The 25,520-nt window shown below is 53.1% G+C and overlaps 1 long non-coding RNA gene across 2 annotated transcripts in view; it reads left to right on the forward strand.

The window, feature by feature from the left end:
- Nucleotides 1-25,520, forward strand: part of LOC311193360 — a 46,436-nt gene that overhangs the window by 1,996 nt on the left and 18,920 nt on the right. The window lies entirely within an intron of this gene.

Raw genomic sequence — 25,520 nt, forward strand, 5'->3', positions numbered from 1 at the left:
TAAAGGCAGATGAATGGCAGGAAATAAGTACAGTAACAACATCTCTGCTGCAGATAAAATCATGATTGCGTTTTCATTCAATCTCATATGTTGTTAAGAAGGGGATTGTGTTCGCTGTGCAGATGTAACATCGCTCCATTTGCACACAGAGCTGCCCACACCTCATCGCTGTGTGAGCAGTCACTCCCCTGCCCATCTTAAAAGCAGGCAGGGTTTGGTAGCTGCTTGCTCGGCTGGGTGGCTTTCTCAGCAAGTCTGTGCATCAGGACTGCAGTCTCTTGTCAGATCCCAGTGCCCAAACTGGTTACAGGAGTTACCCACAGCTCATGGATCGTGGCTGTTGGGGGACGTTAGCAGAACCACCTCTTGGTTGGAGCCCTCGTTGCTGGGTCGGAGCAGCGTGCCCTGGCTCTGCAGGCACGGTTCTCTCTGTCTGCTTTCCTCTCTAGCCAATATGTTTAGCTGAGGATTTGTGCCGCCCACCCAGCTCCCTGTGCATCAGGTCAGGGGGTTCTCCTGGGCCTGGGGCCTTCTGCAGGTGGTTGGTGTTTGGACCTCTCGTTGTCATGGAGCAGGCTGGGTTCCTGCAGCTCTCTAGAACAAGGTTGTACCTTGGGCTTTTTCTTTGCCGCCTCTGGTGTAAGAAAGTGTTAATGGGGCATCAGAGTATTGATATTCTGTGAAAGGGGGAAGAGGGGACTGAGTGCAGCTGGGCCAGTTCCTTCTCCTGGTTCTCCAAGCTGCAGTGTGTCATGCCCCTGCCCTGGGCTGAGGGTGTGCTGTCGGGCTCCCGGGGAGAGGAGGGGTGCACAGCACGGGCAGTGGAGGTTGGGTTCCAGGACAGGTCACCCCTTCCCCTCCAAAGTGGGTGTTGGTTTTAGAGCAGCTGCAGTGCTGGTGACCAGTGTTCTGCAGAAGGGTGGCATTTTATCTGGAGGAGGACTTGCCTTTTGGGTGACCTCCTGAAAAGCTCCCTGTTCGTGACTGGTGCTGTAACTGGGTTGTTGGTGGGTTCTGTATTCCCTCAGCTCACGTTGCTGCACTGAGGATTGTTTTCTAGTTCCGTTCTCTCCATCAGAATTGTAATTATGACAGGCAGAGGATGGTGGTGTTATTTTTCTGCCTATTGATCCTTCCTATCTCAGCTTGTTTCAGCAATATTTCAGTCTATTTTTACTTAGTGAATAAATAAATTAAAAAAAGGTTTAAAAAATCCTGTGCCCTGGTGATGGTTCTGAACTGCTAAGCCTGTGAAGAGTGGCAGTCTGCATTATTTAGAAAGATCAAGCTTTTTCTCTGGCAGAGTGACATTTTGTCACTCCAGCTACACAGTTAACACCAGCCTGGGCACACTAATGCTGGGGGTGTGCAGAGCAGCGCCTGGCCTTCGGGCAGAGCTGATGGAGCTGGCTGTTAGCCACCCTGCTATGACAGGACGCCAGTGTGGGCACCTGGGGGAGCTTGTGAGGTTCCTTGGGTGTCCCAGAAGCCCCATTTGGAAGGATGGGATGGGGTTTTGAGGCGCAGTGTCTGAAGAGTCATACCTAGTCCTTGCTAGCAGTGGTAACCTCACTAGTTCACTAACCCTCTGCAGCTCTTCAAAGTGTCTTCTGGGAAAAGCCTCAGAAGGGAGAAATAATGTCTCCAGAACTTTCTGTAACTCGTTAGTGGGCTGCCTGATTTTGCTCATTATTTTATCTCATTTTTGAGTTCTAGTAACTTTGATTCCAGCTGATCCAGGAGAAAATGGTCTGTGATGTTTATTAGCTGGTGATGGGAAGCGTGGAGGGGGAGCCCCCAGCGCCCAGTGGCTGCAGGGTCAGCACTGTGTGAGGTTGCTGGTGGCTTCCAGTGGCACTGGGCTGTCAGACCAGCCCTGCAAGGTGGGGACTGCTGGCAGGCCCCCTCTGCCACGTGCCTCAGGGTGAGCTGGGAGCCCAGGACAGCCCCCCACAGCCTGGCTGTGCATCCACTCGCTGCGGGCTCTGGGTGGGCAGAGGTGCCTTGGCACCAGCACAGCATCCCTTCATCCCACCTGGTAGCCTGTGTGGCACAGGGTGGGGGGTGGCAGCGCTGGGGGGCTGCAGGGAGGCTGAAGAGTGAGCAGGAAGATGGTGGGAGGTGAAGGAGGGAGAGGAGGAGTGGTCCTGGGGGAGAGGTGGCTAGTGGGGAGCATGGTGCAGCCGAACTGGGACCAGAGGCAGGAGATGAGGCTGGGCAGGGTCCCCGCAGCGGCTCCATCCCCAGACCAGCTGGATGCAAAGTGCTGCGAGAGGGGGATGTGCCAGACACCTCTCAGGTGGTGTGGGGCTGTGTGAGGAGAAAACAGCTGCTGTGTATTGCTGGGAGAGGGGGGGTGTGCTGACGTGTCCCAGGGAGGCACGGGCTGAGCACTTGCCGGGGTATCTGGTGCCAGGTGATGGGCACCAGGAGCATGGCTGGGCTCCTGAGGCCGCAGGGTGACGAGGCTGGCACTTGTCCTTCTTGCCCAGTGCAGCCGCTGAGCTGTTTGTCCTGCAGCAGCAGGCGTCTGTCCAGCTCTCATGCTTCAGGAGAGAGAGGGGATCTGGTGCTGATGCCCTCACCGGTTTCACATGGGGGCGAGGAGCTGTGATTCCTCAACAAACCACTTTTCAAAGCAGGGCCCTGTTCTCCCTGCTCGTGCATTTTACGGGTTTTATTGTCGTGTTGCATATTACCATAAAACCCTCCTGTCTCCATAATGGCTTGAAAACGGCCTCATTATTATGTTAATACAGAGTCCTTTGCAGATAATGTTTTGTCGATCTTTTTGAAGTACTGTGCATTACGTTCTCAAAATTATATACTTACTCTTTATCCTTACTGAATGCTAACTGTGGCTAGCCAGGGTTTCCTTGGAATTTGAAGATCTCTTCCAGACAGTGTTTCACTTGATTAAACACCTCTTCTTGTGACAGAACGGAGTCAAAACTTTTGGGGAAAAAACCACCTTTTTTATAAAAAAATGCTAATCTTTCTGATTTCTGATGAATTGCAGTTGGTCTGTGCGTTTCAGCACGGAGTGCTGGTGTAAAATTAATTTCCAGTGGCTGATGCACCTCCATAACAAGCCCAGAGTGAAATTAAACCAAAGATGAACCTGGCGCCGTGTCTTCATGTGCGAGTGCCGCTGCGTGAGCAGAGCAGTAAGAAGCCTCAGGAAAGGCTGCAGCTTAGAATTTAACTCCTTTCCCTGTGCTGGGACGTGGAAGCTCATGAACACAGAAAGCACAGAACCCCATGTTCAACACTGTGTGTCACAAGCCTGTCCTGTGGCACCAGCTCTGTCCGGGGTGCTGCTCTGGAGCCCCCGCGCCCTGGATCCCGGGCGCTGAGCTGGGCTGTCCCCTGCCCAGGCTGTCCCCCTCAGCTCTCCATGGCTGAGGAGGTATATACCTGCAGAGGTAGGTGGGTGTCCTTACAGACCTGGCTTCCACCACAGCTGGACTCAGCCTTTTCACAGGGAGTTGGGCTTGCCTGGTTTGCTCTGTGGAGATGGTGGGAATCTCTGGTGTCTGGGCAACCCCCCCGAGGATCCTGAGGAGATGCTGGGCTCTGTATCTATCACTGCATATCAGATATGGAAACACCCTGCATTGTTCATCTACCTGGCTGAGAAATGGTAAATAAGCTTTGAGGAGTTTAAGTAATACTTTCTTAAATTCTCTAAAACTTCAGACCAGATCTTTCATTAACATTAAATAAACCTTTCAGCATGGGGTTCACTTAATTTCAGCTGCAGCAAAAGAATTAACTCTGCTTTATTTCTATTTTGAGTACTACCTACTTCTTTATATACTGTGAAATAGTCACAAAGGTTGTTTTTCCAGTAGAATTCCTTTGCCTGAACTTCCACTGCAGAGACATTATGTCAGAGATGAAGATAACCGAATTAACAGTCAAAGCACACCTTCAGTGTGTGATAGGAAAAACTTTATGTAGCACATCATTAAGCCAGAACAGAACACTGAGGGTGAGAAGCGTTCATCTGGGAAACGAGTAAGTGTGCTATTCAAAACAAGCTTTTCCTAAGAAAAATGAGCTCTGCAAACAGAGGAATGAACGATACGAAAGAGTCTGGGAAGGTCTGATAGAAGCAGAGGTTACACACAGGACATTTTACCAGGATCCCATGGGTTGAGGTTGGCAGGGACTCTGGGACATTGGCTGGTCCAGCACCTGCTCAGGCATGGCCACACCGAGGTGGCTGCCCAGCCCTGTGTCCAGATGCATCTCCAGGGATGGAGACTCTGCCACATCCCTGCTGGTACCCAGTCTCCCTGGCAGTGAAAAGCGTTTCCTGGGGTCCAGAGGGACCCTCCTGTGTGTCAGTCAGTGTCCTGGCCCTGGGCACCAATGGGCACAACCCAGCCCTGTCCTCTCCACACCATGTCAATCCACTGGAAATGGAAAACACTGACACAGAGAATGAATAGAGATGGGGTTTGGCTGTTCCAGCCCTTCAAAGCCGTTGTGGCAGCAAGGGCTGAGCTGCCACCCCCACGGGCTGAGCAGGACGCCTGCAGTGCTCTGCACATCTCAGTCCCCAGTCGCTCTGCTCTGCAGGATGATGCCACCAGCACCCAGCTCACTGGCAGAAAAGCCATTTCACAGGAGGGTGAGAGGCCAGCAGTTCTTTTTGCTGACAGTGCTGTGCAAAGCAGGGACACCACCACGGCCACGCTCGGGTGCTGCAGAGGGTCACACGCACGTGAGTCCACACAGAGAGACAGAATATTCAGGGGTTCCTTGGAGAGAAGCCATGCAGGATTCAGAACTCGTGAAGAAGAGGTTGGGAACTGAAAGAGCTTCACAACAGCATCAAATGAAAAGATCAACATCACTGGAAATGTGGGGCAGAGGTGTACCTGACCCTCAGAGAGCGAGAAGCAAAACCCATCGCAGTGTTCGTTAGGTCAGCAGTTGTGATCGATGTATTGCTTTGACACAGCTTGGTTAAGGCTTGGCAGAGGGAGAAGATGTGAAGGTACTGTAAGGACAGGACAAAGAACCACTGAGGAAAGCAGGGAACTGGTGAAGAAACTTCAGCAGCCGATCAGATATCCTAAGGATGTCTCTTGCAGCACCCCGTCCTGTTCCCGTGAATGCATTGCACAGGAGGAGGTTGGTTTTGTACCCTTAACCACACCTGAAGGCTTTATGGGTGTTTCCTCTAAGTACCCTGTGTGGGATAAACCAGATCAGATTCAGCTTCAGAAATAGAGCAAAGTCTTGATTACTGGGAAGAAAAAGTTCCTTTAAATTAAAAACCCTGCCAACCCAAAAGAAACACCCTGTTTTCTGCTCCTCCCATAGACTGGAGGAGCGAGATGGCCTTGGGGCTCATGTAGCTGGTGTGGCTCTTTGCTCTGCAGTGACACCAGTGCGTGTGGAAAGGGCTGGATCCAGACTGCCTGCCCACCTTCGCCTCTCCTCTGCCCCCCCTGTTATCTGGGCATCTGTGTTGCTGTGGAAATGTGCCTGATGGTACAGAAATCCTCCCCTTGGCCCCAGCTCAAATCACAGAAAACCGACTTATACCGTTACTATTAACACCCCTGGAGGGGTTGTAAAACACAGGGAATGCAGTGCAGAATATCTGCTGTAAATAGCCTTCCCCCCCCCTTAAAATTAGTCCTGGGTGGAATCAATTAATTCTTTAGCAATACATCATTTGGTTAGGAAAAGCTTTCACAAAATTGGAGATCAAGTATTTGATAAAAGTCATATATTAGACAAATGTTGAGTATTTTACAAGCATATCAGCTGGGCCTGAAACGTCTTTGCTGTGCTTAGTTACCAGTTGAAGGCAATATCTGTAATGTATTGGGGAGAAAGCAATTGAAATACTCAGCATAAGATAAATGATCTTTTTTAGCTGGAGTACAGAGCCCATAATTACAGTATGAACAGATTAGGAAAACTAACATTCCATCATCTGTTCTGCTCAGCATTTACAGAAATTCTGAGTATTTATTTAATATTTAAATAGCCTGTCTCTGAGAGTGTTTTCATTGTTTGATGTGGTCGAGCAGTTCTCTGACACCCTTCATCATTCATCCAGATTATTTTTGTAGGCATACAATATTTTAAACCCCTGTCTCTCTGTCTGCTGAGTATTCTTACCCAGGCATTTTGTTGAACTGCTTAATGAGTCCCCCAGGGCAATATGTTTAAATTAAAGATACATTAATACCTGTTGTAAATTAAAAAAAGAAAAACAACAGGAATGTCTCACTGTCTCTCTATAAAAACACAGAGAGCTAAGCAGTGCTGTTAACTAATAGCTTAGAATTATAGAATCCCAGCCTGGTCTGGGTTTGGAGGGACCCCAAGGGTCACACAGCTCCAACCCCCTGCCACAGGCAGGGACACCAACCTCCAGGCCTGGAGCTACACAAGGTTGCCCAGGGCCCCATCCAACCTGGCCTTGAACACCCCCAGGGACGGGGCACCCACCCCCTCTCTGGGCAGCCCCTTCCAGCCCCTCACCACTCTCTTAGGGCTCGGGCTGCCTTGGCTGCTGCTTTGGCGTGGCCAAGCTGGCCAGGAGGTGATGCAGGTCAGTCCGGTGGGGCTTGGGGAGTTGAGCTGAGCCCGGGGGATGTGCAGGCCCTGCAGTTTTGGGTGCTCATGGGGCTTTGTATGGCTATGCTGTGAGAGCACATCTGGCTGTGGGTCAGTCTGCTGGTGAGAGCAGTGGTTTTTTAGGGAGCGAAGGGCTTGGTCCTGCCTTTGCCTTCTCAGTGACTGCTGCCCCTGGGCGTGCTGCTGGTGTGGTGCTGGTGCCAGCTTCCCTGCAGGTGCCTCCGTCACGACAGAAAGAGGCAGGTGGGTTCCCCTGAAAGGGGCCGTTGGCTGGATCCCACCCACCTCATGCTCAAGGGCCCAGGAGGTCTCACCGAGGTGTCACCTGGAACAGGGATGGCAGCTGCAGCCAGCACACCTGGCGCTCTGGCAGGGTGCAGCGGCTGAGCATCCCCTTCACCTCCTTGTTTCTGAGTTCCCAGCCTGCCTGCTGGGCAGGGACCTTGGCAGGGAAGTGAAATCCCATTGGGTAGCTGTGAGGTTGGTTACACCGTCAGGAAGGACGAACAAAGTTAATTCTCAGTGCAAAACACATAGTTGTAACCTTAAGTCAGTTCTTTTGACCCTACGTTTTGATTGTGTAAGCCCCTAAAACTCCTCTCCTGTGCCTCCTGCCCACCTTGTGTCTTCAGGCCCTGATCTGTTGGCAGGAACCTGACATGGGTGCTGATGCTGAGGGTGCAGTGGCAGCGGTTCCTGCTGGCAGCCAGGCTGGGAGCAGCTCGGGGGCTGCTGCGGGGCCACGGGAGCCTGCTGCCCAGCAGAGGAGGGCTGGGTGGGTGTGGGTGCCCAGGGCAGCTGGAGCCCAGGTCGGGTTTGCTGCTTGCAGCTGCCTGGTGCTGCCCTGAGGAAGGGCAGGCTGTTGCTTGGGTTCAGTCACTGAGGTGTGTGGTTTGTGTCAGTGCTTTTAAAGAGGCAAAGGGCACCTGGTGGAGGTCTGCAGAGGAGGGGAGGACCCGGTTGGGTCAGGAGTGATGGGGGGGACGTCTGCTTTCTCCTCTGGGTCAGACCCACTGTCTCCTCCCGTGCAGCTCTCACACAGGATTTGTGGGGTGCTACATCTGTCACATTGCTGGCAAAGGGACTGGAAGGTCAGGTTGCTAAGTACTGAGCTCTATGGGACCCTCCAAATCTGGAGAAAATCAATCTCTGTGCTTTGCTGGTTAATAGCTATTTGCTTGTGGCAGTTTTCTTGGTCATTTATTTCCTTGAATTGTTCAGACAATGGTTTGTTTTCATCTTCTCTGGAAATCGAGTTACTGTAATGACATTTGAACAGGAAGTAATGCCTAATTTGTTGGGGCTGTCCAGCACTGCAGAGGTAATTCCGGGATGGACCTTCTGCTGACCTGAAGAGAGGGGTGAGAAGCATCACCTGAGCAGGGCAGAGGCTCTGTCGAGATGAACACTTGGCATCTGGCAGTGCTTTGGGACTGTTCCCTGGGTGAGCGGGCTGTAAGGAGCGTGGTCGGGCTGCAGCCAGGGATCCCACCAGACATCTCAGGCAGGAATTCTAGGGAAGTCTGGAATTCGCCCATTTCTCCTCAGTGGCAACAAGTCAGAGCTTGCAGAAGGTGCAGCAAGAGCTGCTGCAGTTGGGTTTGCTCCTTGTTTGGGGCAAACAACCCCCGAGGCCCGTTAGGTATTTCTTTGTTTACTGTTGTAGCTTATTTTTCGTGTTTTAAGCCTTCTCCTTCTCTGTGTGTGGTGTTAAGCGACAGTCAGTCCGTTTGAATTCAGCACAGCAGCTGTAGGGCAGTGACTTTGCTCCTCTCCCAAGGCTTTTTGGGGAAACACTTGGGTTTTGCTCACGCTCTGCTTTCCAGGAGGTGGCAGCATGCATTCAGCCTTTGTGGGGAAAAAGAAGAAGTCAAATCTTTGGGAGAACGGAGGAAATACCAGGTCCAAAGCCTGATCTTCACAGTGCTGGGTACGAGACTGTGTTTTTCATGTAATCGCTGTGCATTTGATCGCTGTTGGTCTTAGTGCTAATAAATCCTTTGAGAAGAGGCTGTTGAGCAGCAGGAGCAGGAGCTGGCTGGGTTCGGGGAGGTGGCAGTGGGTGGGAGAAGGCCCGTGCCTGGCTGTTGGGCAGTGCTGGGGCCTGGCACACGGGTGACAAGGCGTGGGTGTGGGCCTGGCCTGCCCCCGGCCTGCGCCCCGGGCTTTGCCTGAGCCGTGAGGCCGCAGGGCGGCTTTGAGTCAGGCTCCCTCACACCAAGCACACCCTGAGAAGTGGGGTGTTCTGCTGCTTGGGGTTTTGGGGTTGGTTTGGTTGGGTTTATATATGTGCCGTGTTGCAGTGGTGTTCAGAACCCCCCGAGGGTCCCATGGCAGCGGGCTGCCCTGCAGCACCCAGCACCAGGCCGTCTCTCAGCACCTCTGGGGCTTAGGCCCTGCATGGCTCTCTCCTTGCTCTCCTACCTGTATGGGATGAGGGGTTTGTGATGGGTCTCTCCTTGCTCTCCTACCTGTATGGGATGAGGGGTTTGCGACAGGTCTCCTCTGCTTTGCATTCCCCAGGTGTGCTCCAGGGCCAGTGATGCTAATGCAGGAAGACGTGAATGATTGCTGCGTGCTGCTCCCGGCAGGAGTTTCGATATTCTGATTTTCTCTTCATTGCCAGCACTTTCCTTTTCCCTTTTCAATACTGTGCTTTTTCCCTTTAATGCATGGCTTTTGTTTCAGTTACACTTATTTATTATAAATGCATTATTCTGCTCCTGGCTGCAGTAATGGCTTTTGGGGACTTTTTCCTGCTAAGATAGGGCAGGAAAGAGGGAAAGGAAGCGATGTATTAAAGAAAGGAAGACTTCTGCTTTTGGGGCTGGTCAGAGCTGGCTGCAAAACAGGTGCAGATTGGGAGCTCTTATGAGAGTCTCCATCAAAACCCCACACTTCATAGTGCTACCTGTGAGTGACTGAGTGCTGAGGCTGCAGGAGAGCACCCAGCACCAAGGCATGCACTTGCTGTGATGGATGTCTGTGCTCAGAGATGTTCTGCTGGTGCTGGATGGGGCACGGGGTCCAACTGATGCTGCACGTGCGGCTCGTCCGGCACGTTGCTGATGGGAGCTCTGCTCCCCTTACAGGTGACAGCGTGGCTCTTGGAGCAAGGTCACTTGCTTTGTCTGCCAAAACACACGTGTGTGAGCTCATCCCTGCCCTTAACTGCCCCAAGCTCAGCCTGAGCTCGTCGTGCCAGGGCTGCAGGTACAGCATCCTCCTGTTGAGCGGTGCTTTCACACAAAGCCAGATGCGATCAGACTGCTGGCTTGTTCCCCTGTGCTTTAAGGGCCACTCTGCACCCGATGCTCCAAAATAACTTGCCTCCTGGACCCTGGAGACGTGCTTGCAGGGCACGAGGGATTGCTCAGGTTTTGAGAGCTCGGAGAAACAAGGCAGGGACAAATGTTTGTGTTGGCAGGATGCAGTGGTTAGCGGTGATATACTGTGGCTGGTTAATACCTGGCCTGGGGAGTTGGAAGCAGCTTGTGTCTTTATTGTTTGGTTTTATTTTACAGCTTTTGGCAGATACCCAGACAACTAGATAAGTCCCTTTTTTTGTTTTCTCCTGTAACAAAACCACCCCTCGACCCCACTCTGTTCACTGCTGAGTATGTAAACATGAAGAGCAGCCTCTGGCCTGGCGTGCTGTCCCTGCAGCAGTGCTGTGTGCTTCTCCTGTGACCCGGGGAAGCATCACCATCCCCTGAGAGGAACCGCCGGGCACCCTGGCACCTCTGCAGGTGGTTAGAGATGGGTGGGCTGTGGGTGGGCTGTGCTTGCTGTGCTGGAGTCGGAGGGACTCCCCAGAGCTCCAGCAGAACCCAGGGATTGATGTCCCGTGTCTGAGGCTGCTTCACCATCCACAGCCGTTTCCTCCCTGTATTTGCTCCTCAATCAAAGACGGCCCAGCAGGCACAAATGATGAGCTCTGCAGAGGGGTGAGTGGGTTTGGGTGACAGAGCTGATGTTTCTGTGTTGTTTCCATGAACTCTGGTTATTCCTGGAAATGCTGGAATTCTGCCAGCACACACCCTAGTTAGAAACAGTTTCATGATGTTTCTCAGATACAAGTTTTCACTGACACTTGGACCAGAGAACCTCTGCACCAATGTGGGTTTGTGTATAAAGAGTCAAGGTGTTTTGCCCAGCTGTGGTTCTAGGGGCCTTAGACTCTTTCTGTATATTAAGCAGAGAATTTGGGCTTTCTGTTTGTTTGTTTGTTTATTTAACATCCGTTGATGTAACCTGGAACTCCTAAAGCAGGACCTTCACACCAAGAGACTTGCCGGGGGTGGCAGTTCCTTCCACCCTGGCTTGGAGCGCAGATGAGGGGTGGGTACCGCAGCCGCTACCCACACCTGCCGGTGAACTGAACTTCATCTGCCTCCAGCCTCGGATGCGGCTGGGGGCAGGAGGGTCCCTGCTGACTGGGGGGGCAGGAGGGTCCCTGCTGCCTGGAGGGGCTGTGAGAAGCCTCTGTGGGTACAGCACGTGGCAGTGCACGAGGCACTGTGTACACAGGTGTATGGATGTGGATGCATCAGACACGTATACAGGTAGGCTGACATGTGCCCCCTCCCCTGAGGCTCTCCGGGTGGGTTCCTGACACCTCTCTGCTCGGAAGGAGCCGGGGTGTTGTGACAGGCACTGCCTGCTTACCCCTGAGTGGAGCCTTAGGGTGCTGAGCAGGGGGTGTTGCAGGCAGTGCTGTGCCCCCAGCATTGTGAGCGTGCAGGGCAGGCGCTCTGCTCCAGGCCAGGCATGCCGCCTGCCATCGCTGCTCGCGCTGGGCAGCAGCACGGGGCCGTCCTCCTGCGGCGGGTGCGGTGCTGGGTGATGCTCCTGCTCCTCTCCATCTCTGTTTTTCCCGAGAGTCTCTTAGAGATAAGGCAGTGAGGTGTATTTCACACACCCGCCTCGTGCTGTCAGGGCTCCCGCTGGCTGCCGCGGCCGGTCCGTCCCCGTCGGGCTGCCTCAGCCCGCGGAGCCAGCACGCCGCGTACTGTACGTGACAGATAAGCCAGGTTCTGGCTGAACTCTTCTTCAGCAATGTCTCTAATGCATTAGGCATAAACAGCCTTTCTTTCGGAGTCAGGCATGCATGTCTCATTCTAATTATTTCTTTCCCCTCTAACCCGCTTTTGTTCAAGTTGTTGCCACAAGCAGTGGTGATAATGTTCTCCTGCCATTGTTACTGTAGAGAGGGGATCTTCTATAATTGCTGCTTAAACTGAGATTTTCTTCATTGAAAATGTTAAAATATCTGTGGGTGCATGATAATGGGTTCATACATCTGCCACATGTGCTGTTTCCAGGCCAGGCAGGGATGCTCCTCCCAGCTCTCTGTCATCCTCTGGCAGAGGGGGGGTTGGAACTCAATAATCCTTGGGGTCCCTTCCAACCCATAACATGATTCTATGATTCTATCCTGCTGCCCTGGGAGTGCAGGACAGCCATGGGCCGAGCTGCCCTTTGGTGCCATTGGCTTGCCCTGGGTCTGTGCTGGGACCTCAGAAATCCATTTTCTGTTGACTGTGGACCTCTGGAAGTGGGAGCTGCTGGTGCGGCCCGGGGGGCACGTGGAGCCCTTCTTCAGGTGCCTGGGCATCAGCGAGCGGCTCTGAGCAGCCATCACTGCCAATGGGGCCCTGGCACAATGGGGTTTAAACTCCTCATCTAGGTCTTTCCCAAAGGCCTTTTGGAGCTCTTGGCTAAGCCAAAGCAGCCTTGAAAGAAGGATGGAAAACGTGAAGATCCTCAAGTGCCTGCTTTCAAAGCAAGTGGGAAGGGATCCCAGCCCAGCCAAGAACAGGCATCTTCATCTTCTGATGACTGACCCTCAGTGCCACCCAGATCCACACACAGTCTCAGTCAAGCCCGTTTCAACCTTTTGGTGAGTCTTGTATTTGAAAATATAAATTGCTCGTGTGCCCAGCTGCAGAGATCTGCCTGGCCTGGACCTGCTGGGAAGATGTGTGGAAACACTTCCACAGCTGCCACTTTTCCCTTAAAAAAAAAAAGGAAAAGTAAAAAGAATTACAACTAATTCTCTCTTTTCCTAGCCCTGTCTTTAATAAAAGTCTAATGAAACTATGTCAAAACGGGTGAGTAGCTGTTAGATGTATAATTAAACCTTCCTGTGTAATATGGGGCACTGCAAGATCAAATGAATTAGGAGATTTCCCTCCTGGAAATCCTGCCGAAACCTGTCTGAAAGCTGTCAATATTTTTTAACAAGAAAGCCTGAAAGGATGTGGGTTTTTCAAGGAATGGGGAAGTTATAAGCTACTTAGCCCTCTAATATTAGCTCTGAAAGAAAGAGAGCGAAGTCTGTAAAGAAACATTATTGGTTGTATTGACACCTGAGACAAGGCGATGTCTTTAGCTGACTGGATACAGGATTTCTTCGGTGCTCTGTTGTTGTTCTGAGCCCTTGGTTTACAAGTTCACTCCAAGATTTAGTCCTGCAGTGGTTTCTGGTTAATACAGAGATGGAGATGGTGTTTCAAAGAGATCGATGGCGTTTCAGATGCAAACAGTGGAGCCTTGCTTTTGCCTGCTTTATCGCATCCTTGAGGGAAGAAGGAATAGGTATGAGGAGCCCTTCACAGCCAGGGGAGGAAAGGAGGCTCAGGAAGGCTTTTGAGTGAGGCTCTAAACAGATTCCAGGCGCTGAGAAAGAGCAAAGCAGCTTCTAAAGTGCAGGGGAAAATAAATATTTTTAAAGGATTCCAGCAAATTTAACATAAAACATGTTGATTTATAAGAGACTAATTATTACAATCATTAAGAGATCACGATTATCATTAAAAGGCTATTATCAGAAATGAAATGCTAAAAACAAATGGTGTATATTAAGTGGGGTCATACATATTTCATAAAACATATTATAGTGCAAAGGAAGTTGTCACGTAGCCATGGCAATGCCTTTTAAGTTACCCTGCTGACGCCTCGGTGTGCGGCTCTGCGAGCGTTGGTGCCAAGGCTCGGGACATGCCCAGCCCGGCTGCAGCTGCGCGTGGGCGTAGGGGGCAGCTACACCTGTGCGGATGGAAACGCTGCCTGTGTGTCTGGTCTGGGAGGACCCGTCCCTCGGAGCTGCGGGTGTCTCACCAGAACCTGGCAGGCAGGGACAGCCGGGCCGGTGGTTCGGTCACCTCGGACCTCTCCAGGTGGGAGCAGCTGGTGTCAGCCCAGCTCTGCCGGCCCCGCGGTGCTGGGTGTCCTGGCAGGGCTCCGGGAAGCCCAGCCATCACCAGCTGCCTGCCAGCACAGCTGCCCGGAGGAGAGTCTGCTTTCCTGCCAGGTAGTGTGCAGAGGCTGGTACTGACCTGTCAGCTGAATCCCTAGGCTCAGCTCTGGCAAGGCTGTGCCTTAAGTGCTGGGTTCAGATTGGGGCCAGAGAAGGGCAAGTGGGCTGGGGAAGGGGCTGGAGGGCAAATCCTCTGAGGAGCAGCTGAGGGAGCTGGGGGTGTTGAGCCTGGAGAAGAGGAGGCTGAGGGGAGCCCTTCTCCCCACCTCCCCTGCCCTGCCAGGAGGGTGCAGAGAGGTGGGCGATGGTCTCTGCAGCCAGGGGACAGGAGATGGGACAAGGGGCAATGGGCTCAAGCTGCCCCAGGGCAGGGTCAGCTCAGCTGGGAGGGCAAAGTTCTTCCCTGGCAGAGTTGTGGGGCTGTGGCACAGGCTGCCCAGGGAGGGGCTGAGTCCCCAGCCCTGGGGGTGTTTAACAGAGGAGAAGATGAGGTGCTCAGGGATATGGGTTAGTAGGGGATGTGTATGGTTGGACTTGATGATCTCAAAGGTCTTTTCCAACCCTGTGAGTCTGTGATTCTGTCACTTCAAGGCCAGGATTGGTGGGACTGGTTTTACTGTAGGCAGTGGGGCTGCTCCTGGCTGTCTTTGTTCTGACTTGGGTATCAGGCTGCAACAACTTTTTTTAGCAAATGGGGGTTCTGAAATATATTTGTGCATTTAAAGCTCATAATATTTTTATAGATATCCACTTACCTTTCCATTTTATGTCCATCTCTTTTTATTTTGAGTGTTTTCTTTGATTTTTGTGTCAAAGAGCTGATAGGTACAGCATGTCTGATAAGATCCAACTGAGATTAAAATAAATTCTGTTGTGTGGTAGAGAAGAGAACAGTTTTTACATATCAGATCTCATAAAAGCAGAAGAGATGCACGCGTGGTGGGTGCTGAACTCTCTCACCCTCACATTGTATTGCCAGGAAGGGAAGCCAGTGCTTGGTCCTGATGCTGCAGAGGCCTGGGAGGGTTTTATTGCAGCGTTTAAACACAGAGATGTTTCTTTTGTGGCAGTCGCTTCCCTGATGCTGAGGAGTCAGAAGTGTCAGTACCCACGCGAGGTTCTGCCAGACCCCAGAGGTTCTTACCCCAGGTGCAGTGCTGGTGACTTGGGTGGTGGTCACAGTGGCCAGGTCCCCAGAGCCAGGAGCTGTCCTGGAGCAGCAGAGCCCATGCCCATCCCGGAGCGCTCAGGGGAAATTCTGCTGGACCCAGCGCTCACCACGGGGAGCTGCCAGAAGGGACGTGGGGCAGCATCCCTTGAGGGCTGCATTCACATCTCCTGGTTGGCCTCGGTCAGCTGGGCTGAGGGGAGAGGAAAAGAAGAGAAAAGCTGCCAGAATCTGCCTGTTCTCCACCTAGCTTGTGAGTGTGGCACAGACTGCGGTCACCAACGCTGGGTTACCAGGTCCAAGCCTCAGAGAACAGAGGAAACGGGCTGTCTACAAGTGTGAGGGTGCCAGGTGGGAGCTGAGCCAAGGGTGAAGGAGGCTGCTTTGGTGTGGTTGTGCTCCAAGCTTGCTCTGATGGCAGGCTTTTTGATGAGTAGAGGTGAAGCAGCGTGGCTGTGCCGCCGCAGCGCCCGCGTGTCTGCCCGCACCCCAGTGGCACGGCCGGTGCCATCGGTGACATAACCACACTGCAAGGGGACACCGTCACTCAGACACAGCCTGTCACCCTGACACAAAGGTGACACTAGCATCTTGTAGTCAGTTGAGCATCAGCCACATCCTGCGCAGTGTGTAGGTACCACCGCAGGGAACTGACTCCCCCAGGGACGGGAAGGAGCTTTGGCTGGGGAAGCGTCCGGTGCCTGGGATGGGCACTGTGGCTGACCCGGCACTGAGCGACCCCGGTTTGCTGGGTCAGGCCAGGGTAAACGGGGACACACGTGGTGGTGAGTGTGTGGGAAGCAGACTGAGGGGCTTGGAGAGGAGCAGCCTCACAGCCCCTGGCTGCAGAGCCGCCCGGCACGCAGGCCCTGGTGCGGAGGAAAGGGCCTGTGGGAAGCAGGACAGAAGCCCCAGCCTTGCCAGGAGTTGGATCCCGGTAATTAGCTCAGCACAACTAGAGCTGACCTGACTTAAACCTGTTCAGCTTCTTCCTGCTGTAGGGCTAATTCCCCATGAGCACTGGCTGCAGCCTGGCTCGTCCCAGCACCATTGTGTGAGATGGCAAAGCGCAGTTTGCAGGAGCAGAGCGGGGGGTGAGTGTTACTGTCCTTTCTGGAGACTGATGGTTTCAGCCAGGTGCCTGAGACACCACTGAGGCTGGTCAGGTAACAGGAGAAAGCAGTGAGTAATGTATTCCCTGAGACTCCAGTGTGACCGAGGTAAACAATCCATGCTAAGTGGTTTGTCCAGTTACACAGTCCCCAAGTCTGCAAATCCTGCTCTCCTGGGAGGTGCCTGTTGGCTCTGAGGGGTGAGGGTTATTGAATAATGCTGAGCTCTTGGTCTGAGCACACACATTACCCTAGAGCAGTCCTGCTGGTGGTGGTAACAAGTGCTCCTGGAGAGCAGTGGTGATGGTGGAGTTGTGGCAGTCCAGCCACCAGAACGTTTGCCTCTATTTAATTAGGTAACAGTCAACATATTTCAGAAATAATGCCTCTCCCCCAAGGGCCATTTGTTCTACATGTCAAGCTTTCTGTTTCTCAATTACCCTGTTTTCAGGAAGCTGTTTGGATTGTGATTGATCCTCAGTTGTTACCGATGCCATCCTGGCTGCTTTACCCAGGAAGGAGAGCTATAAATTCCTGTCTCTGAGTGTTATCATACCTGTAGTACAGACCTGCCACAGCAGACAAACACACACACACATCAGTGCATCTTTACATCTCTCTGCTGTTCAGATGAGTGTTTGTGGAGTGTGTGTCTGTCCAATGGGTGACCTGGTTTGGGGACAGTGTGATGCTGGTCTGTTGTGCAGGTGACCACACCTGAACACTACCTCCTGCTTCACACCTGGGGCCACTTGAGGTGGTTGTGAAACGGCTTTAATGACGTGGTTAGTAATGGATGGTGTTGGCTACCCAGAGCAGTTGTCCTGACGTTACCAGTCAGCTGCTTAGACATTCACAGGGGAAATCTTATCGTTATTCACAGAGACAGGGAAACAAACATTAAACTTAATTGCACCAGCGAGCACCGGAGTCATAATCTTTATATGACAGTTAATGCTTTCATTGCTTATCAATTCACTATTTACATTACTCCTTCAAAAGGCTAAACATCTAACAAACAGAAGTAGATCTTTCTCTTCCACGGATGTGAAGACAGATAAATGACAGAGTCTGATGGAGTGAGTGTACTGAAGGCTTTCATTTTACCTGAGGAGTTTTGCTGACTCCTGATGGTGTCTTTCTATATCTTATTAAGTACATTTCCCTTTCAGATGTAAAGAAGGTTTCCCTGAGTTTTGTGAGGCCTGCTTTCTGTGAAGCCTGCCTGTCTCCTTACACTTAGGAGCCCCTAAAGCGCCTCCTCTTTGTGGGACACCCTGAGGCACAGACCTGAGCCCTGCAGCTGGGATTCACCATGCGTGGGCTGGGATCCAGCAGGATTCCTGCCCTCAGGATCAGCACGTCAGCCCTGTCCCTACATGTCAACAGGTAGTCGTGTCTTCAGTGCCTGGAACGCCTGGTGAGGTGTTTGGCAGAGCCAGGTCCCTGAGGGAGTCAGGGCACAGCCAGAAGGTCACAGAGTCACACTGACAATCTGACTTAATGAGCTCCATGGAGTTGTGGCGTGCAGTGTTACCTAGAACCCAGCTCAGTGGCCATTGCAGAGCAGTGTTATCAAGAGCTGCAGGGACCCGATGTTTCAGGTATCAAGCTGAATCTGGTGATGGAAACGTGGCCCCTGACCCTGTGTGCAGACATGGGAGGGCTCTGGCTGTCGGCAGCCACGCACTGCTGCTACAGTGTAGCTGCAGGTATTGCCATCGATGCAGCCTGGCTTCTTGCTGAGGAAGAGGATGCAGAGGGGGCTTGAACATTTCTGTTTGATCTCTGGAAAGAAATGAGGTTTGGCCACGTTCTCTGCTGCCCATTCAGATGTGTGCCTCTATCAATCATAAATGCACACAGAAACAGAGAGTGTCTTATCCAGTTCCCTGCCCAGTGCTGAGGGACACAGGTAACCGCTGAGCTGCTCTCTTTCATGCTGGCTTCAGAAGAGCTATATCCATAATTTCGCCTTTAATTAAAACTGAGGGTTGTTGAATTTGTTCCCTGCGCTGGCGTTGGAGATGTGTCCAACTGCAGGCCTGGTACCTGCCAACTTCCTTCCTCGCGCTGCACCTCTGCGTGAGCTCTCAAACCCCAACTCCTCAGCACTCCAAGGCTGTGGCTTATTTTTAAATGATTACAGTGCTGGTAATAAAGCTTTCATGTGGAGTGAGGAGGAGATGAACATTAAAATAGTCAGGTTAAGTGGCACAATAATTGAACCTGCTAACAAATGGGGGGAAGCCCTTTTTGTAATAATTTCTTTGCTTTGCATAATATTTGAGTCTAAAGCAAACAGGTTTCTTTCGGCGCGCTGTTGATGTGTGTGTACTCGATGTGCCATGTTAATAAAGCACATGGAAATTGAATAATCGGCAGGTTGTCCTCTTAAGGCACAGGCTTGCCATTACCCAGAGCACACACAGCAAATGAAGAGTTCAATAATTCATAAACACTGCTTTGTACTTGGCAGCACTGAGGAAGTGGGGGTAATCCTGCCTTATAATGCGAGATCGCTGCGGAGTGAAGCCCTTTAGGAAGAACAAACCTTAATAAACAAAAAGTGTCTGGAGCCACTGATCTTTCTGTTCCAGGCAGACAGCTCCTCTGTTATTGCTTTTCAGGCTCCTTTGATGGTGATGCTCGCCTGGCACTCTGCAGGCCCAGCACCCTCCTGGCAAGCCGGCTCTTTTTGTTCCCACCTTCACTCTGTGCTCCTGCTGCCACGTTGCCCATGCTGGTGATGTGCTCCCCAGCCCCCCCCCCCCCAGCCCATGATGGCTCTCTGCCTACCCCTGCCCGTTTTCCTGCTCCTTGTGCCCCTCAGTCCAGGTGCCACGGTGCATTCAGGGAGGCGATGTGCCCTTTCCAGGGTGGGTCAGAGCTGCTCCCCAGGAGCAGCAGTGGAGCTCAGGATCGATCCACTCAGGGATGCGGCTTCCTCAGGCTGCCCGCTCTTGCCTGCCCACTGCCCAGGGACCTGGGGCTGCCCCCTCATCCTCCTGCCGTCAGGACCCAGCTCCAAGCTTTGCTGTTTCCCCGTCTCACTGAAGTGTCTGTGTGTTACCCAGCAGGGCAGCTTCCCCTCAGCATCCCTGCGCTGCCGTTTCCATCCTGCCCGTTGCTGACCTGCAGACAGCTCGGTGCTGGATCCAATGTGTTTCTGTCATTTTTCATGCAGTACCCAGCTCACAAGCTCCAGCACGCTTGTGAAGCTGTAAAACAGTAACAAATTACCGACCTTGTTTATTCTGTTGTGCAGTTTGTTCTGTGGATGTTGAAGGATGGTGGCTGCTGGCTTGGGGCTGCGCTGGCCCTGCCTGTCTCAGGAGTGGTGAACATGCTGTCGGGTGTCCTGTCACTCTGGAGTGAGGCCAGCAAAGCCTTTGGATGTCTCTGGTTGGAAGGAGGGCTGCTGTGCCGTTGCTGGTGTGTCGCTGTGGGTGAGTTGCCCCTTGACATGATGCTGTTAGGAGAGGCCTGTGGGCTCAAGCAGCTCTGGTGGTGGTGGCTGATGGGCGCCCTGCCCCACGCCCCCAGCTCATCCCTCGGCCCACAGGGGAGGGCTCCACTGGGCACCTGGGATGGCTCCAGGCAAGGAGAAGGTGGCATTGGTAACTCTGACAGGCACTGGGACGCTCCAGCCACTTCCTACCAGAACTGCTTTGCTGTAAGGACTGGTGTCTTTGTGTGGCTTGTCGCTCCCTCAGGCTCTGCGTTGGATCCTCCCTTCATCAGCCCCCAGCCGTGCCTACCCCCAGGGCAGGGGTGGCCTCCAGCCTGGCCCCTCTGCAATCACCACTCAGCTCCAGGGTTAAGCTGGTGGCTAAGCTGTGAGTACAGCAGGGACAGCTGTCACAGGGCAGGGTGAGGGGCTCTTCCTATCCAAACCCTGCTCCAGGGAGTGCGACCTGTCAGCACTGCGCTTTGAGCATCGACTCCTAATCTACAGAGTTTGAATGTGTGTGAGATTTATGAATGTGGCATTGAACTGCATGTCTGGGAGGGGTTTTAAAGTAACAAAATGTAAATAGCAAAGCTTTCCTGGAGTTTACAAGATATAGTTCTGTTGCTTTCCTACCAAAAGCCAGCCGACCTTGTGGTGCTCAGCATCTCTCGGAGGGAGAAAATGGTCCAAATTAAGAGCAAACCTAGATTTCTTAATGCCTAAACCTTCCTGGGAAGAACTTTTTTCTTTGATATAGTCAGTTGCTTCTCAGTCTTTGTTTCAGGGAGCCCAGGGCTTTGCTTGAAAACCAAATCTGACAGAGGCCTGATGTCCATGGCCGTGCACTGGCTGTGGTCTGCAGCATCTCTCTCTGGTGTTTCGGGATGCCTGGAAGGAGAACCACCAGCTCTGAATTAAGTGCAAGGCAACCAGGGCAACTTTGCTTCTGAGGAGGAGTTTGTGCCCAAAGATGCAATGAGGCTTACGTACTACTCTGCTCTAGATTCACAGCTCCTGTTAACTGAGATCAGCTCTTGCCCAGCACCTTCTTGAGGATGGGCAGGTTGGCGCAGGGAGATGCTGCACCGGGGCGGTGGGGGAGGCCTGGCCTGCCAGTGCCATGGGAAACACACCCAGAAAATAGTCACACATCTTATTTTTAGCTCTGGCATTTTTTAAAAGAGTGCCACTAGTCAACTCCTCAGCAAAATGCCTCTCCAGGCGTAATGAAGCTTGGAGCCTGGCCATGGTGCACGGCTGGTTGGTGAGCGACGCTGAAGGTTGTGTGGTTCAACAGCTGCCGCGTCCCACGTGCTGCCAGCGCCAGCGGGACTGGAGGAGGATGTGCAGGCAGGACCTGCACCAGTCAGCAGATGAATGTGCTGTGCCTGTGCTAATATTGATTTGCTGCTTTGTGTTTTGCAGAGTCTGGCTAGCGAGCGAGGGGTGCCTGCCAAAACAGAGAAGTTTGGTCAAATGTTGTAGAATTTCGATGGCACATGAAAGGAGGGTTTAGATCCCAGACTATAGCTGCTAGCACCCAGTTCTGAAGTTCATCTTGCCAAGTAAAATATGAAATATTATCTGACTTGCTTGCAAACAGGCAGCAGACAGAATTCCTCCCAGGATGTGTGCAGTGCATGGCTCAGAGCCCCGCAGGAGAGCCCTGGTCCCCGAGGCAGAGGCTGTTGAAGAGCCAGAGGAGCTGTTTGCTGTGTTTATTTACCTAACTCCCAGCGCACGCTGTGATCTCTTAGAATTTCACAGCTGAACATGGCTCAGGAGCTTCTCTTCTGTAATCTCAGTGCTTAAATCCAAGCTACAAGAAAACACCATTTGATCCCAGCAGCGTGAGGGGCCATCTCCTCCGCGCTGAGTGGTGAGGAGCCAGGGCGATGGACGCCTGTCCAACGGGGATGTGTCACTCATGGGTTACCCCTGTGCCTCTGCCCTCCCTGCCAGGTGCTCCCAGCAGTCACCACAGCTCTTGGCTCTCCACTGGCCCAGGAATCCATGGCTTTTGTCCAGGCCCTTGCCAGCTGCACCTCAAGGTCCGAGCAGAGGTGGCTGGTGGTGGGGGCCCGTCCCTGCCCGATGCCTCATGGCTAGAGGCAGACATGGCCGGGGCCCGAATGAGCCTCTCTTGCCTTCGATGTCACTGGAGTTACTTTAATTTTAAGCTAATTTTCTACATTGTCAGACTCAATATCATCAGTGTGGCTACCACCCCTCTCTGCAGCAGGGCCATCGCTGCTGCTGACACCCTGGTCGTGGTGTCACTGCTGATAATTTACATCTGACATCAGAGAGATTAATTTACTATGAAAATGACCCTCAGGAGGCCAGTTCAGACACAGGATGAATCAGGTTTGAAGAATTGCATGTCTCCTTGTTTCAGAAGTTCCAATTAACTTTTTTAGCCATGGAGAGCAGTGGATGCGGGTACGTGCTGGCTGCTCTTTCCAGTGGGAATGCCAGGAGGAGTCCCAGCCCCTGTGCCACGCTGTGGTGGGCAGCACGACATCAGTGTTGTGCTGGAGCTTTTCCCCTCCTGTGCATTTTTCACTGTGAAGGCTGAAAAGGAATATGATTTGGATAAATTCAGAGCTAAGTTGTTGGGTTTTGTAAAAATGATTTTTCATCTTTTTCTAGGAAACCTGGCAAATACTTGAGCAAATCTTTCCCTGCTCTTTGTGAACTCATAGTGGATACTGGGTCTGCCAGGTGCTGGCAGCAGTGTGTGGTGCAAGATGGAGCAGGATCAGACCAGAGAGTGAGTTTTTTGCCCAGGCACAGGAGTGGTTGTCACACCTCAGGCCGTGGTGCCAGCGTGGGCTCCCCAGCCCGTGAAGCAGCTGCCTTTCAAAAAGGATTTTCACTGCAGCCCCAATGTAGGGAGTGGCGATAGGGGCAGTGAGGAGTGGAAATCTGAACAGGGCTGTTTGGCAGGGGCTGGGTGAGGACTGCTGGTGCTGCGCAGCTCTCCAGTGCTGTGTGTTCACTGGCTGATCCCTGGAGACGCTGGGCAGTACCTGGAATTACTCTGTGATTTCTTAAGTTTTCTGATAATTTCTCTGCTCTCCATTTTTTTCTGATGTTATTCTAATTTATCTCACCATTTCTCCTGATGATCCCTTTCATCCAGTGTTCTGTAGCATACAGGGATGCCACACTCTCAAGATGGGGAGGCTTGATGATGACTCTTCAGTGACTCTAAGGAACTTCTGCCACTTAAGTCTCTTTGTCTTGCTATTTGGATCTGTTTCATATGCCCTAGCAGCTTCTGACTTTATAAACTTGATGTGTCTGCTGTGTAGAAAGAGCTGAGAGGTGTTTGAGAGGTGTTTGAGGTGAGCTAAGGCACCTGCTTGCCCATGAAAGGTGTCGGGAGGGGAAGCTGAGGGTGTGACCCGACCAGCAGCACCAGTTCAGTCGAGGAGTCTGCTAGCAGGGGATCAGAAGAAAAGAAAAATGTATTTCTGTCTTTATGTGCTTGCATCCTGTTTGGGCAGCAGGGTCATGCCGTGCCTCCAGAACACCATTCCGCACGTGTGTTCAGCCGGAGACGCTGGGCGCTCGGAGTGCTGCTGCAGCAGAGCCTGGGGCTCGCTCTGCCCTGCTCTGCTCTGCCCTGCTCTGCTCTGCTCTGCTCTGCTCAGAGCGCCCGTGCCTGTGCCTGTGCCTCCTCCTCGGCTCAGGGCTCTGCACCGGCCCAGCCACCGTCTGAGCACTGGTGATGGGCTCTGGGTGAGCTCTCCGGAGCCGCGCTGGCTCCAAACCCCTGCACTCCCCACGCACTCGCCTCTCGCTGCTCTCGCAGGACCCCCAGGCGTGGGGTCAGCTCGGTGCCCGTGGGGTGCCAGCCCCACACCTGCCTCTGCAAGGCTGCTGAGGGTGTTCTGGTGTGTGCTGCTGAGTTTGGGGTGGAGGGGCTGAGGGTGGTTTGGTGAATCCTCCCGTCCCCTGGGAGCTGCAGTGTTTGTGGGTGAGACAGGAATGGAAAACTGTAGTTTCTGGGCTCAGGTGCTGAGGTGCTCCAAGCTGGTTGTTCGCTGGAAGGTCTCTGGTGTGACTCCCGTTGTGTGAACGGGATCACTGGGATGGTCTGTGCCTTGCCCCCAGAACCAGCATCCCTGTGGTGGGTTACTCAGGGCTATACAGTTAAAGGGAGGTCTGAGTGTGCTGTCCCTGGATCGCTCCCCGGTGCTGCAGCCCCACTGCATGCCAAGCTTCAGGCTCCCACCCCTCACTAATCAGCAGGGTCCCGCTGCACCCAGCGCTGCCAGCCGTGCCTGCGAACAGTTCTGGGGCCGGGGGGCACTTTTCTTTCATTTCATATGTAAAAGCTCTGTCTTGAACCTGTATGGCTGGAAGCTTCCTGACGGCTGGTGCTGGGGAGCCTGGCACTGGAGAAGCTGGAGGACAGACAACTCGTGCATTAGATTTTGCAGAACAGCTTTCTTGTTTGAAAAAAGCCACCAAAACCCGAATTCACAACAAAGCATTTGGTAGCATGTGTCAAACCCATCTGCACATGAGAAACAGGGAAAGGAGGCGAAAACTGCTGTTACAATGTAAATGCCGAAATTCTGTGATAGAAGGGAGAGTCGAATGACCTTGCCTCAGCCATCAGCAGCCCCAGGATTCCCAGTTCATCGGGCTGTGTGAGCAATGACCGTGTCTCCTTGGGCAGAGGGAGGCTTGCCTGGCGCCTGTGGGCACCCTGTGTGCCTGGGCTGCTCTGTCGCTGCGCCCAGCCCCGGCTGCGGGCCGGCAGCCAGGTGATGTCTGTGGCCTTACTCATTCCTTTGCTTCTGCTCATAGCACAGCTCGATTTGATTGCAGCTCTGCCCTGGGCATCTTCAGGGGAGCTTTATCTGAGGCTGTGTGCGGGGGTGTTAAACAAAGGCAGACCCCTCTTGTCACTGGAGGCGTTACTCAGAGGGTGATGGGCTCCTACGAGATGCAGCTAGGTGCCTGCTGGGATCTTCTCAAAGCTTAGCTGTCTCTGGAAATAGGTTTAATTCTTATCAATGCCATTATCTTCCTCAACATCAGTTTAAACTGGACATCTCAGTAACAGTCTGAGCGGTGGTGAGCAGGTATTTATAGCCCAGAGCCCTCAGCCATCAGGCTCCACGTCTGGCCGTGATGGATGGCCACGGTGTTGCCCGAGTGGGTCGCTGTCTCAGTGGCTGGCAGCCCTCTCTGCTCACCACGCTGGGAGCTGGGAAAGCAGCAGCAGGAGCTGCCAGGCACCTGGGGCTCGGCAGGGTCTGCACAAGTTCCTCCTGGGCTGGGCAAGCTCCTTTGAGTCGCTCTCTGCAAGGCTGAGCTCTTTGATCTGGGCACCCTGTTCAATTTCCTACTGTCAAAATAGCTGCTGCCCCTGGGGAGCACCGTGCAGCACCAGCAACGCCAGCTCCCAGCACAGGTATTAGTGGACAATGTAATAAGCGAGCGAGCAAATGAATACCTGGGGCCATTCATCATGAGCCCGATAGGCGGGCAGAGCTCTGCAGCTCGGCTCAGAGAAAAACAGCTCCATGACAACTTGTCTGTCAGTGTCAAGGAGACTCTCTAATTTACTGACGTCTGGAGATAGCTGCCTCTGGGGAAGGCAGATGGTGGTTATCTGCTCGGGCCCCAGCCCCTGCGCAGCGAGCTGCGTGCTGCTCTGAGCCGTGCTGGTGGCGCCGAGCCCTGCCCATGGGGAGGACTCCGGGGCGCTGCTGTTTGTCCTGTGCACCCCTGGGGCAGCCCTGCCAGCGCCTCCTCGCTGGGGCTGGGGCTGGGGTCTCACTTCTTCACCAGAAGCTCCCAGCTGCTCCCAGCTCGCTGGCAAGCGCGACATCCAGCAGGCGTGCTGGTGGGACCTGCCCGGGCAGGGAGCAGGGCGGGTGGCTGCAGGGCCAC

The sequence above is a fragment of the Gallinula chloropus genome, assembly GCF_964237585.1.
Source record: "Gallinula chloropus genome assembly, chromosome: 6".
Lineage (NCBI taxonomy): Eukaryota > Metazoa > Chordata > Aves > Gruiformes > Rallidae > Gallinula > Gallinula chloropus.